The 9,736-nt window shown below is 45.8% G+C and overlaps 1 long non-coding RNA gene across 2 annotated transcripts; it reads left to right on the forward strand.

Annotated features, from left to right (window-relative positions):
* Positions 1-510: 510 nt before the first annotated feature.
* On the forward strand, positions 511-9,535 carry LOC132657213 (uncharacterized). Of its 2 annotated transcripts, XR_009595049.1 has the most exons (3): positions 511-764; positions 2,781-2,898; positions 3,374-9,535. It is a non-coding gene; the product is annotated as an uncharacterized LOC132657213 (long non-coding RNA). The 2 variants fall into 2 exon arrangements; XR_009595048.1 differs by lacking the exon at positions 511-764 and having other exon boundaries at positions 2,545-2,898.
* The last annotated feature ends 201 nt before the right edge of the window (positions 9,536-9,736 follow it).

Consider the following 9,736-nt stretch of genomic DNA (forward strand, 5'->3'; position numbering starts at 1 on the left):
TGCAGGCGGTGCAGGGACCTAAGATCCCACATGCCTCAAGGCCAATAAGCCAAAACATAAAACAGAAGCGATATGGTAACAAATGCAATAAAGGCTTTTTAAAAAGTGGTCTACATCAAAAAAAATCTTTCTTTAAAAAAAGGACATTGGAAATTTAATTCCATTTATTCTGCATGTCTTTACTTGCTGAATATGCTGACTATATATTCGGCACAGGTATCAGAGACACAGAAAAGAACAAGACACACAAGAATTTGCTCCCATGGAACTTATTTACTGTGAGCTATTTGAAATTTTCTAAAGTTTAAATCTATTTGGGGACCACAGTATCCTATTGAGCTATCAGGCCATTAAGGAAAATCCAGTGTCCAGCCTCCACACTTGGCCTCAGCAGAGGGCTCTTGCAACACTCTTCGTGGTGGCCCTATCACAGAGCACACTCCCAGGCTGGAAGAACTATGACTCTGACCCAGCGTGACATTTCTTATATCCTCAGATATCCTTTCTGCTGGCCTAAGTGGACAGGCCGCATAGTGAGTATGACACAGCCTCTCTTCCCCCCAGCATGTACCTCAAGACATGACTAGATGACCCATGAGAAAAGAGCTCTTTGTCTTCACAAGTTCAGGAAACAATGACTTGAACCAAGTTCAACAGTTTTCTTAGCTTCAGACCTTATCAGAGCCTTTAGTAAGCTGAGGACTACAGTATGCAGCCTTTGACCAAAGCGCTGCTTTGACCATGGAACACTTCTTTATTCCAGGGTAAGTCTGACCTTTCCCAACCCAAATTTTCAGATGCTCTGGATTCTTGGAAAGCAGTCAGGAGCCCTGAATTCTGCCACTGACTCACTCTGTGGTCTCAAGCAGGGCAGGGTACCTCCCTAGATCTTAGATTCCTCATCCAGAAAATGTGTCTGTGTGTTCAAGTCAGGGCAGGAAGGTGATGAGGAGAGGGGAAGCTGGACCACATCACCTCAAAGGTCCCTTTCAGCAGGACCAGTTCATGATATGCAGGGTCACCAAGCGCCCTGGTGTACTAGCTGGCTCATGACTCTGAGTGTTGGCCCACAGGTTCCAGAGACCCCTGAACACTCAGCACCCCTGGGTTTGACTGTGGCATATTCTTCTTCATTCCAATGACCATTCCTATTTCCTTCACTTCTATTAGTGTAGTGTAGTGAAAGTTACTGTCATATCCGACTCTTGCAACCCCATGGACTGTAGCCTGCCAGGCTCCTCTGTCCATGGGATTTCCCAGGCAAGAATACTGGAGTGGGTTGCCATTCCCTTCTCCAGATGATCTTCCCAACCCAGGGACTGAAGCCTGGTCTCCTGCATTGCAGGCAGTTTCTTTACCATCTGAGCCACCAGCTTAATGATCAGTTCTATCAACGGCCTCTCTATTCTGTGGCCCACTCGTTCTTGAAAATATTGCTCCAAAGCTTGTGTTAGCAGTCAGGTGGGGCCTTGAAGATGTTCCAGGATCAGCAAGAGTCAGTTCTATCCCATCTAAACCATTTCTAGAGGAGCTGGGGAAAACTATGCAAACAGTATGAGCTAGTACTTTATACTGGAGTGGGTAGCCTTTCCCTTCTCCAAGGGATCGTCCCAACCCAGGGATTGAACCCAGGTCTCCTGCATTGCAAACGGATTCTTTACCAGCTGAGCCACAAGGGAAGCCCTTAACATGATCAACCATGTACAAATCAATGTCTATATTATTTCTGTATCTATATCTACCTACATACAGATACAGATATATCTATTTATAGATATCTAGATAACTAATATATAGGTATATGTTTATATACAGAGTTTCCCTGGTGGCTCAGATGGTAAAGAATCTGTCTGCAATGCAGAAGACCCAGGTTCAATTCCTGGGTCAGGAAGATCCACTGGAGAAGTGAATGGCAACTCACTCCAGTATTCTTGCCTGAAGAATTCCATGAACAGAGGAGCCTGGCAGGGTCGAAAAGAGTTGTACACGACTGAGCAACCGACACTTTCACTTTCAGACATCTATATCTATTTATTTATCTATCTGAATCACCCCTCAAGAAACAGAGAGAGGAAAGCCTAGACAAAATCCAATAAAATATTAGCAGTGGTTTTCTCTGGGTCGTGGATAATGCGGGACTACTATTTTCATACTTAAACTTTTCTATATTTTCCAAGTGTTCATCAATTAGCGTATATATTTCTATGATGCAATGAAACTAGCCCCTCCCCCCTTTTTAAAAAGTCACTTAGTTTAGGTCTGGGAATGAAAGAAACCATCCATCAGAGTCTGCCAGTTTGCCCCAGCTAGAGTCCTCCGCGTTCCTTCTCCCATTACCTTGGCTTGTTTCCCTGATTCCTAATCTCAACACCAACTCCCAAGCACAGTTTTTAATAGCTCCCCAACTGAGCTCCTGGCATTTCCATGTGACCTCTGGCTCTCGGTTTATGCAGGCCCCAAGGCCTCAGAGTAGCCACATATATTTGTGCAGGCTGTCCACTGCACAACTCCAGGGTTTACAATTACATAGATGACAACATGTATGGCCCCTCCTGAGTTGTGACGTGCATAGTCCATACAGCCTTACATGGCGGCCCTGCCTGATGCCCTGAGCCATCACTCACAATCATGTAAACACTTGCAGTGAAGTGCTATGCAGAATACAGCATAGCTGGATCTGGGAGGCAGCCACCTCATGTATCATAGCACGGGCTCTGAAACCCTACAGCCTTCTTTATACACTGAGTGGCCTCAGACAAATTTTTAAACTTCTCTGGCAGATCAGCTTCAGTTCCTTTACCTTCCTGTAAAGTGAGCACCAGTATCTATCCCCCAGTGCCGTTCTGAGGATTCAATGGAGTTAAAATATGAAGCACGTAATCAACTTTCTGTCCCATGGTAAGTGCTCAATAAATGTTAATTACTGTACATATGATTTGCCCTGAAGTCACACACAGACACCTAGAGACAAGCTCTTCAATGCTAATTAAAACTTGCATTCTTATTACCTCCATGTGGGTAGGATGGGGGTGGTGGGGGGTGGGGGGAAGTGAGCCAGGGTAAAGATGAGTTCCTTGGGGCCAGACTGGATCATGGGTGCTCACTAAGGTGTTGATGGCAGGGGAGGTGCCCACTGTGGAGGAGGGAAGCCTTCTTGTCTGCCCAGCATCTCTGAAGGATACCCCTCCCCTATGTGCAGCCAGGTGGTTCACGTGGGCTGGCTCCCAGCCTCTGAGCTTCAAACAGTGCTAATCAGAATGCTCCTAGGTGGAGCGTTGCTTCAGGAAATGGTCAGGTGACCCAAGCCAGGTCAATCGTGTCTTTCCTGGTACCTAGACTGGAATTTGAGGAATGATGCTTTTTTTCCCCTCAGGTAATCGACTCAGAGGACAACGGAAGCTGGGAGGGGCCAATGGCTATCTTCGTCACTGCTGAGAAAAGCCTGCCTGGTGTTGAAGCCAGTGCAGAGATGAGCAAGAATGTATAATGGGGCGAGGTGGGTGGGGTGGGGAAGAGACAGAGAGGCACAGGGGACCTCAAGTCATGCCCACAGCCCAAGAGCCACCCATGGACTTTCAATGCTCCTGAACCAAAACATTCCCTCTGCGCTTTTCTTTTTCCTTAAACTGATCTGAGTTTGCAGCCAAGTACCTTGACTAATATGCTCAAGAAATATTCCTGTTGGGGCAAGTCACAACTTCCCAGAGCCCTGGAGCATCTCCTGCATCCCAACTATTCAACACTTGGACACTAAGCCAATGAGCAGGACCCAGGAGGCCCTCCAGTTTCTCTGTGCCCTAACAGACCCTCAAACACCTGGCCTCTCTCAGCCTAGCTCGGCCCAAAGGCATATAGACTTTGCCAAGTCGTTTACTCTGCCTGGGAAACCCCCTTGCAACCAGGGGCCCTTCCTGGTCCCTTGACTTCTCTTTTCTTTCTGCATCTGCTGGGAATGCTAACAAACATTCCGGCAGGAACCAGAGACAGGCATAGCTCCTGCAGGGCATCCGTATGGAAATCCGTGGCTGCAGAAGAAAGAGGGAAAGGACCACTTTCTTTCTCTGAGTGACAGCTGAGAGAACCTATAGTTCATTCCTTTCTCCCACAGCCCCATCCCACGCACAGCTTTTCTGGCCTGAGTCCCTCCCCACCATCCAGCTCTTGGCTCAGCTCCAAGCAAAAGACACTCCTGTAAACGCAACCTGGGGACTTCCCTGGTGGTCCAGTGAGTGAGAATCTGCCTTACAATGCAGGGGCCCTGGTCCGGCAGCTAAGATTCCACAGGCATACACACTGCTACTACTGAGCCCACGTGCCTCAGAGAGAAGCCCGTGTGCCGCAACTAACACCCCATGCAGTCAAATAAATAATGCATACAGTAATTACTCAGTTGTAACCAGAAGCCGGGAATCCAGCATGGAGGAGGACTTTAGAAGAAACAGCCATCGCCAGCCAGCGGAGGCCAGAATTAGAGCCCTTCTGAGTTGCCACAAGGAGCAAGGGAACTGAAGAGGTTTACAAAGCACCTGTGGAACTGCTTTGCTATTGTAAGTGTCTCGTTTCAAAATTCCCTGCCAGTGGTGTGCCTGGTTGGTTCATTGGAGCAGCCGTGAGCATCCCCTCCCAGGTTTAAACATCTGTTAATACCAGCCCTCCTTACTTTTCCCCAGGTAGATGGGACAGGAGAGCTATCAGATCCATCTGGGTTCTGGTGTCATTAAAGAAATCAGCACCCTCCTAGGTCATCCATTAAATGAGAATTTAATCCTCATAATCTTGACTTGTACTTTGACTAAAATTGCATGTGAAGTCATCATAATCACTGCCACAATCATTGCTTCCCCTGCACCAGACACTCCACTAACCCTAACGACGACCTACCAGGAGGTTTATTATCCCCAGTTCACAAGTTAGTTGCCCAGGAACTTGCTTACAAGAAGGTATGCACCCCAGAAGAGCTCAATTCCAATGAATTAATTCATAAAATTTACTGAGCAATGAACTCGAACAGCTGTCAACCTCCAACAGGTGTGTTCAGCCCCGCTCCCCATGGAGCACTGCCTTTATTTATATTCTTCCGTGTGACTTGGTTCCAAGAAAAGTCACATGGGGGCACATCAGTTGAAGACCACTGGAGTTTTAGAAAGACCCAGTTCTTCAAGAGAAAGAAGGTCGGGGATTAAATTCTGGCTCTGCCACTTAACTAACTATGCACCTTTGAATAAGCTAACTCACCAAGCTGAGCTTCAGTTTGCCCACATGAAAAATGGAGCTCAGAATACCTATCTCTCTGGGGTTGTGTAGGGATTTGAGATATTTGTAAAGTGCCTCACAGCGAGTGCAAAGAAAGTGCCTGGTTTTATTAGTAGTTAGGTACTATAATTGGTTGATCTGGAGCAGAGTGATGGGCTTGATGAATGGGAGGATGGTGAGAACAGAGAACCCACTGAAAGAAGGCCCAGGAGAGGGGGCTGAAAGTGGCCAGATGGCCAGTGGGACGGAAGTCACCAGACAGCAAGATGCAAGGGACAGAGAGGTTGCAGAGCGGACCAGAAACTGTGCGAGAAGTGAGTGCCACGGAAGACAAACAGCTCCACTGCCACCGTGCCAAGCACGCCATGGCCTGGAGCCCAAGAGCTGGCTGGAGGCAGAACCCCCACAGGACCTCCCTTCCAGAAGGACCACTTGTCTAGATGCTGAGTAAAACCAAGACCCTTGAATCGACTTCCTGTGCAAAGGGGTGGAGCCTCGAGAAATTTCACTTGCTCACTTGCTCTTCCATCAACAGATAAACAGCCCCTCTGTCTCCCCCTACCTCTTCCCCAAATCGCTCTCCCGGAGGCTGAGTGGAAACACTCCCCAGAGCCTCCTCTCTCTCTGCAAAGCCATGGGAAGGAGACTTTTAAAAAGCAAATATTCAACTTCATAAACATGTCATAAATCTATAACCAGTTCTCCACGTTCTTTGTGTTTTCATGCAGCGCATCTAATATCTATCTACCCCTTGACTTTGAGCCCACATTTTTGGGTCCAGGTTTCTAGGAAGTGGCTGTTCAAAGGAGATTTTATTGCCATTTATTACTTTTGTGTGGACAGGGCAGTTGCTGCTTTTTTATTTATCTCCAAGAAAAATGTATTCATTGTGGCACTCAGACAAAACATGATATTAGATATATTTTTTCTTTTTCAGAAGAAGTTGCTTCTACTTCTGGTAAGAGATTGTCTAACCTGAATCTCTCAGAGGCCGCTTGCCTTCATGGTTTCAGGGTGGTTCTCCCTGTGTGGGAACCTACACCTATTTCCTTCTCTCAGAACAAATGTGCTTGAGACAAGCACCTCGTGATGCCCAGCAAGCTCCTTACAAATTCTATCCATAAATAGGCATAAACCACCAAACGAGAGGGAAGCCAACTTGATTAACCAGTATTCAATCAACTGGAACTCTTGGTTAACCAAAACTTTGAACTTGACTTCAAAGGAAAAGACTAAGAATGTGGAGGAAAGAATCTAATACTAGAGAGTTAGCTTTAGAAACAAGCCCCTTCCATGGCACTTCCCTGCCGGTCCAGTGGTTAAGACTTTGCCTTGCAATGCAGGTGGTGAAGTTTTGATCCCAGGTCAGGGATCCCTGACTCATGGCCAAAAAAACAAAACGTAAAACAAATAATATTGTATCAAATTCAATAAAGACTTTTTAAATGGTCCACATCAGAAAAGAAATCCCATTCCAGTAGCTGTGATTACTAATATTATATTATTACTACTCATACTATCTGGAGAAGGAAATGGCAACCCACTACAGTACTCTTGCCTGGGAAATCCCATGGACAGAGCAGCCCAGCAGGCCCCAGTCCATAGGTCTGCAAAGAGTCAGACACAACTGAGCGACTAACTTTAATATTATAGCCAGTACTTACCAGGAGCTCACGCGGTGCCAGATACCAGGCTAAGTAGTGCACACGTACAGTCTAATTCCATCCTCACAACAACCCTTGAAGAAGTACCCTCTTCATCCCCATTTTACAGATAGAAAGCTGAGGCTCAGCATGGTTAAATTACTTGCCCAGTCACACAAGACTGCCCTCGAACCCAGGACTCTGATTCTAGAATCCACAAGCTTAACTACTCTAGGAAATGAGTAAATTCAGTTCCAATATCTACACCTCCTACTAAAACTGAAAAGAGCCCACTGCCCCCCTGTTTTTACAACCAAGGAAATGGACGTCCCCCAAAAAAGGAAGCCTGTGGACACCCAGCCAGCCTGTAGGCCCCAACAGAGCCAGAGTGTAAAACAAGTCCAGCCTTCAGGACAGTACCCTGAGGCTGCATGTTCTCAAAGATGGCACAGGGGCTTCCCTGGTAGCCCAGTGGTTAGCACTTGGTGTCCCAGGGGGTGACTTGGGACTGATGATGTTACTCCCATTTCACAAGTGATGAGACTGAGGTACAAAGAGATTAAGCACTTGTTCAAGGTGTGCTAAATTTATGTATAAAACTGCTTCCACATATATTTTCTGATTTGATGCCATAGCAAATTTCTGATTCGCAAATATTTCATTTATTTTAATTTTCAATTAATTTGTTTTTTGTCACACCGCATGGCTTGTGGGATTTTAGTTCCTCACCTAGGGATCAGACCCGGGCCCCCTGGCATGGAAACATAGAGTCCTAACCACTGGATGGCCAGGAGAGTCCCAAATATTTTCTAATTTTTATCACTTCCATTTTAGAGATGGAGAACTGAAGTTTGTGTTGGCCCTACCACTTTTGAGCTATGTAAGCTCAAGCAAGCACTGTACCTCTTCCAGCCTAATTTCTGTAAAATGGTCACGGTGAACCAAACTCTCTCTGAATTCTCCCTGCTCCAACCCCCAGCTGGAATATACAAGGTGATAAAGAGAAATGGCCTTGTTCTCTGGAATGTACTTCCCCTACGTCTGGCAAAGCTGAAGTCTCTTGGCTTTAATACAGGGAGGTTGGCACCTCCACAGTGGTTGTGAGCAACTATGTGGCTTAATTATCCGTGTGCCCAAGGGCAGAGGAGAGGGAGTACATTTTTACACTGATCTAATCAAAGCCCAAGAAGGCTGAGCACCAAAGAATTGATGCTTTTGAACTGTGGTGTTGGAGAAGACTCTTGACAGTCCCTTAAACAACAAGGAGATCAAACCAGTCCATCCTAAAGGAAATCAACCCTGAATATTCATTGGAAGGACTGATGCTGAAGCTGAAGTTCCAGTAGTTTGGCCAACTCATAAGAAAAGACCTTGATGCTGGAAAAGATTGAGGTCATGAGGAGAAGGGTGTGACAGAGAAAGAGATGGTTGGATGGCATCACTGACTAAATGGGCATGACTTTGAACAAACTCCAGGAGATAGTGAAGGACAGGGAAGCCTGGCATACTGCAGTCCATGGGATCACAAAGAGTTAGACACGACTGAGCAACTGAACAACTAATCAAATCCTGCTTCACTCAGCCTGAAGCCTCTAGGATCTTGTCACATTTCTGTTTAATGAACACCTGATGGATGGTCTGGGGCTGGCTTCCCCTGATGTGATGTTGAGGAAATGACATAGGGAGTTCATCCATGAAAAGTCCTGGGGACATCACCCCAGGGAAGAGCCATATGGGAGACACAGCCACCAGGCCACTCCTCTCAAGGTCAAAGCAGCAGGGGAACTCCCCGATCACATGGCAAGATCAGAAGCTGAAGCCCAAGTGTTTTTCTGGGTATTTTTGTTTTGTTGTTTTTTTTTTTCTTTTCTCAAGGCACTCCACTCGCTTCAGTTTACATTTAAAAGGGCACTGTGTTCTGGCAGGATTTGCTTTTAAAATAAAAGGTAGAGAATAGATAAGAAATTAACAGACCTCTTGAGTACATGATGACCTGTCAAAGTTTTGACACCTGACATTTGGAGAGTGGGGAGTAGATGAGAAATAACACAGTAAGCTTTTCACTGACTCAAAAGGTTCAGAGAACTGGGCATTTTGTCAGAAGCTATCAAACAACTACAATGTATTCAATTTGGAGAGACCTAGCTTTCCATCTACTATTGGAATTTTTTTTTAATATGTTTTTTCTATCAAATTCTAAATCTTCCTGTCCTAGAGAATTCCCCACTGAGAGTTCCAGGGTGAGACAGAGCCCATCTTCACTATAGAAGCCTAAAAGATACTCACTTTCCCAGCTTCCCTTGCAGCTAAGTCATTCAATCAGCTGGGTCCATGAGCTTTCAATCAGAAACTGGTGGTGCAAAGAAGTAGGGTTAAGAGAAAGGCATTCTGGTGAGGCCAGCAGCAGAGCAGTAGTGTCTGATATCCAGCGACAGTGATGGTGACTGCAGTGCACGGGGAATGTACTCTGCTCAGGGGAGGTCTCAGCAGTGTTCTTACTAGGCTGTTTCTCAGGCCTGATTTTGGCCTTAGTCTTGGCTGCCTCCCTTTGTTCCATCTCATTTTCTAAGCCTGGGTCTTCCTATAATTCTATGAGCTCCCCAATAGTCTGCCAATAAACTGTTTTTCTTCTTAAATCAGCCAGAGTTGATTTCTGTTGTTTATAATTAGGAACTCTGATGGATGTACTAGTTATGTGACTTGGACAAGTTACTTAATCTCTCAGACCTTCAGCTTTCCTATCTGTAAAATAGGGATCATACTCCTATGTCTTTCATTTATTCACTCAGCAAATATGTAATTATTGAAAACCTGCTAGGATTTAGGCACTGTCTAGCTTT

Source organism: Ovis aries, chromosome 9 (genome assembly GCF_016772045.2).
Source record: "Ovis aries strain OAR_USU_Benz2616 breed Rambouillet chromosome 9, ARS-UI_Ramb_v3.0, whole genome shotgun sequence".
In the NCBI taxonomy this organism is placed as follows: domain Eukaryota; kingdom Metazoa; phylum Chordata; class Mammalia; order Artiodactyla; family Bovidae; genus Ovis; species Ovis aries.